We start from the raw sequence: 5398 nt of genomic DNA, 5'->3' as shown, positions 1-5398 counted from the left end.
TGTGGTAGCAACGGAGGATCACGTGACATAAAAAACAAACATAAAAAGAGTGTGTAGAAGGAGTTCTACATCAATATGCGTTTTACTTATTAGGCTGTGATACACTGATACAATTGGACTTTAATATCAGAATTAATAAGCAAGGGCGAATTCAAACAGACGTCAAAACTTTAAAAGGGCGCATTATCGGTGATAAGCAAAAAGGAAAAACATTGCCAGAGCATTAAAACCAATAACAGAGAAGTTAATGATGTTTTTATAGGTGTTTAATTCATGATTTGCAAATTACTCAGAAATCACACGACCATTGCTGGACATCATTTATGATAAGCCAATGATATTTGCAAGAAGAGAATAATTGTTTGAACATTTGAGGCTGACAAAGCTTTTGAACTTGTCAAGCATGAACTCATTGATTACGATGTGTTAGCACTACCAACTTGACATTTAACTGCTAAATTGAGTCATGGAAATTCCCATGTCTCAACAGGGGGGATTGATATCCATAGTACAGCTAGGACAACAAACCTTTTTAAAAAAATTTGTAGGTCATGTGTAGTGTGTAGTAAACATAATGTTCAAGGGAACATGAGACCAAAAGGAGATTCTATCGACAAAGCATCTTAACGCACTACCAAATTACTATGAGCATTGAGCAAACAGTGACTGCAAAAATGGCTTCATGGACTTGTGTTGCTGCAGAAACACAGGAAAGTGAATCCATTTGCATATTAGTCACAATAATTTGATCCCGTGGTAAGAGCCACATCAGAGTGTGTTCAAGCAGTCTTGACTGCTGCTTCAGGAATTAAAAAATTACATTCTTGTCCACCACATTCACATTGCACGGCGACCTAATTGTCACAGGGACACATTACACTGATAAGGTGCGGTGCGTTTCAGCCAAGCGTCACTTTTCCCGCACCAGTAGAAGGCGCCACACGACTGTGGAAGCCGCTCCAAATTATCACCAAACCGCGACTTGACCTTATGGACACTTTATTTATTTATTTTATTTTTTTTTTTTTTTTTTTTCAGGACATTTTTCTCCCGACTGGAGGAACATTTTTTGTTTTGGGGATTGCAAATGGAAATTTTGTTTCAAGGGATGCTAAATTCTGTATGTTCAAGACAAGCAGCATGATGTTTTGCACTGATTCGGGCGTGTAAGACACGAAAACCAGGTGCACATTCCAGACTGTTAAGAAAGAAATGGGGTGCACATTCCGGACTGGTGAGGAGTAGAAGCATTTGAGGACTGAGGTCACAAGACAGATCATTTGTAAGAGAGATATTGTTAGGATAAGCAGGAAGAGCGTAGCAGGTGTGAGCTAATTAAAATTTAGGGTTTCCCATCTTGTATGGGTTGTATGGTTACAATGTGAACTGACAGTCAAGATGAATGTTCATGTGTTCTGTCGACATTGGGCAGACAAGGGCTTTAAAACCACAACAAGATACGAAATGTGGTGCATAAAACATGCCTAAATGGTTATTTGAAAAGCAAAACTTACTTAATGAAATGACCCAATTACAATTGGAAACTGCCTCGCTGACAATGCAGCGAAGGCTGCAGCCCAAAGCATGACCTCAAAGTCGGCACTGCATTACTATAAAGGAAAATGAACACACACACACACCCACACACACACTCACAGCAAGTCAACTTGACAATTTGATATCACGCCAGGAAAAATACACCACTAATTGAATGCACACATTGGGGGAACAAAGGTGCAAACATTGCTGAGGACAGGATCAGCAAATTGGCAGATGGCAAATCCTGGCTGCCTAATTCATTGATTAGAGGAATAAGATGATTGACACACGAGCAGATAGTCGTGTGTCGACAGAGGGGAAGTATGATAAGAAATTGTTCCCACATACAGACTTTTCAACAAAAAAAACTTTTTTTAGACAAAGTGTTATTTGTTTGAGATGCAATGTTGTTTGGTTGTAATTAATGTTTTCAAAATGGGTTAAGTTGTTTCCAACAAGATATGATGATGCTAAAACAGTTGGAAAAAGTGTTGTGTAATCAAACTATCCTGACATTTGGACTTTCAAGAAGTGATTTGAAGTGAAAATGATGCATTTTGTGAATGATGTTGTAACGAAATGGGACACTAATGGAACTAATGGAACTATTAAGGCCAGACTTATCAAGGAAAAAAAAAAAAGACAATGGCCAGACTATTTTTCAATCACAGCAATGAGGATAGTGCCAGCCGAAGGAAGGACACTATCCCCTTTTGAAATCCTATATGGCTTCACACATAGACTCTCAGGTTCATCAGAACCACCAGCGACTGGCACATCGGTCTCAGTCCACATGAAAGACATGTTTGACTGACAAAGATGCAAAGACACAATTACTGGTCAGTGTGTTCTGATCCACAGAGAAATCACGTCCGTGTGGGAGACCAAATCTTCTTCAAGGTGTTGAAACGACTTCGTTGGGACAAGTGAATGCTGAGATGGCCCTCGCCAGATGATGGCAGTGACCCCGGCGGCAGCAAAGGTCGCGGGGCGTGGCGACTGGATCCACCAGTCGCAGTGCAAGCTGAAAGGCCTAGCAACGCGAATCCCTCGAACAGGAGTCCACCTGAGTCACAATCTCGGACCGCACGCAAATCAGAACCACACAACCAGCCACAGATACGAATGTTGGAGCCACAGAACAAAAGGATTAGATAATGTTTGGAAATTAATGACGTACATAACAAAATTTCAGCCTTGATTGGAGAACATTATTGCATTTAAATTTTTTGATAAAAATGAAACAATTATTGATGTTATGATCACTATGAAGAATTTGAAAGAGACAATATATGGGAATGGTTATAATTTTCATTTTTGTTATGTGTAGTCTGTTCATGTTGCATTATTTTTACGACAAAGAGGATGGTTAATCGCATGTTTGTTGCCCAAATGTACCATTACAACCTGATTGATGTTGAGAATGACGAATTCGAACTGGACAATGACGAACTCGAACTGGACACTAAAACGTAAAAACACATGGACCTTTTACACCTGCCCCCTACACGTGCACACACACACACCATACATGAAGATCCGAGAGGCAAAGACAGCTGTCTCCTCTTACAACAAGGCAAGGGGCCTTCATCAAGTCACCCCAGGGACAAGCTCTGCGTGGAGACAATTTTATTATTTTTCACTAGGTATATTGAAATGTTTATTTATGTTTTATTCCCGAGTGGTCATCAGACCATGAGGTTCTCGTTTCGTGCAGAGGGGAATTTTTCCCTAATGAGAGGTTTTCGCCCATCCACTGATCACTGTTGTATGATTTCACTATGATGATCTGTCTTAAAGCCATAAGGCCATGATTTTTAAATCCACAACAGGGGGGAAATGTAAGATGGGCTGAGGATAGTTAATCAGTTTGTGTATTTATAATCATGTTTTTATACACTCATTCATGTTTAAACACACACACATAGACACTTACTTGTTATTTTAGCACACACGCACACAGACACTGTATCCTGATGATGTGTATAGTTAAATTGACCTTTACACTGTGAGTTGTGATTCTCTGCCTGCTAGAGTTACTGATGATTAGTTATTGATGTTTTCTGTCTTCTGCTGATTAGTTTAGTCTAAAACAGACCACCATTGTTAATTAATCTCCTGTATTCTGGTGATTTAGTTTAGGCTAAACAGACCTTCATTGTATTCTTATTTCTTGTGATTCTTGAGTCAAGCTAATAAAAGCAGAGCCGGTGAGAGGAGGAGAGAGAGGAGTTGCATGGGGCGGCCGCGAGCAGGCTGCTCGCGGCCTCTCTGTCCCACTCTTTTCCCCCGCCGGCGGTGAAAATGAACAACGGTGTCTGGTTCCTCCTGGCCATCCAGCTAGCGTTTTATTTCGGCCGTTACATTTAGTAAATTATGTCAGTAAGCCCTCCCAAAATGGGCATTTAAACCTGACATTTAATGAGTTAAGACTGGTTAGGACATCCGGCTCGCAGTCCCAAGGTGCAGGGTTCGATCCCGGGACCCAGCTTTCCTGTGTGGAGGTTGCATTTGTGAGTGAGTTTGAGCGCAGATGGTTGTTCGTCTTTGCGTGCCCTGCGATTGGCTGGCAACCACTTCAGGGTGTGCCCCGCCTACTGTCCGTTGACAGCTGGGTAGGCTCCAGCACGCTATCCTTGTGAGAATAAGCGGATTGGATATTACATGTATGTGTTTATGCCCTAGGCCAGGCGAGGGCAAACTACGGCCCGGGGGCCACATGCGGCCCGTTAAGTTTTAATCCGGGCCGCCGAACTTGAAAAAAATTTAATGAATAAACCTTGTTAATGTTTTATTTTCTAAACACTGTGGTTTTCAAAGACAAATATTATTGTTGGAATGCTTTTATTCACTTTCATTTAAAATTAAATGTATTTTTTTTCTCAGATGAGGTGAGGTTTCCAAAACACTCCATCCATCTGCTCCTGGTCCGGCCCCTCTGTCATATTTTAGAACCCATTGTGGTCCTCCAATCAAAAAGTTTGCCCGCCCCTGCCCTAGGCTTTGTGTCTTTGCTTGGTTGACTGTGTAATGAGTGTATGAATGCATTTCTTTCTACCAGACACCTTGGACTTCCCATGGCAGATTAATAATCTATTTTATCTATCCATCAGGGTCACGAATGTCATTTGATGAGTAGAGAATTTAGAGTCTCCAATTAACCTAATATACATGGATTTGCGCATGGAAACCTGAGAAAAAGCCCTTAGTCCTACTTTTCCATCTGAACCACTTTATCCTCACGAGGGTCACAGCCGTGACATCCCAGCTGATTTCAGAAAGTAAGTGGGCGACGACTCATGATCTCTTGGTTGAATAATATTGTTAGGGGCTCAAAATGGCCCTCTACAATAAAATGGCAGAAGAATATTACATACTCTCTGGCAGAAGAATATTGCGTTTTTTTTGTTTTGTCCAATTAACTTAAATAAAACTTGGGAAAATTTAATGATTACATGTAAACCAGCTGGTCTTCCCCATACCAAGCCCTGGCTAAAACTGACTGAAAAATGCATGATGTGTGCCTTTTAAACTCCTCGGCCCATCCACTATGCCAGGGATGGGCAAACTTTTTGATTGGGAGGGGGGGGGCACAATGAGTCCTAAAATACATTTAATTTTAAACGAAAGTGAACAAAAGCATTACAACAATATATATGTCTTTGAAAAACCACAGTATTTAGAAAATAAACCATTAACAAGGCTTATTCATTTAATTTTTTTCAAGTTTGGGGGGCTGGATTGAAACGTTTAACGGGCCACAAGTGGCCCCCGGGCCGTAGTTTGCCCAAGTGCCCTAAGCCAATTGATTCTAAAAAATAACAGTTTTCTTCATCAAAACAACATTTTATGATCAACA

This window comes from Idiotropiscis lumnitzeri, unplaced genomic scaffold, assembly GCF_059441095.1.
Source record: "Idiotropiscis lumnitzeri isolate Australia: NSW breed Sydney's pygmy pipehorse unplaced genomic scaffold, RoL_Ilum_1.0 HiC_scaffold_231, whole genome shotgun sequence".
NCBI classification, from domain to species: Eukaryota; Metazoa; Chordata; class Actinopteri; order Syngnathiformes; family Syngnathidae; genus Idiotropiscis; species Idiotropiscis lumnitzeri.
The sequence above is the reverse complement of the archived record's forward strand: the minus strand, read 5'-3'. Positions refer to the sequence as shown.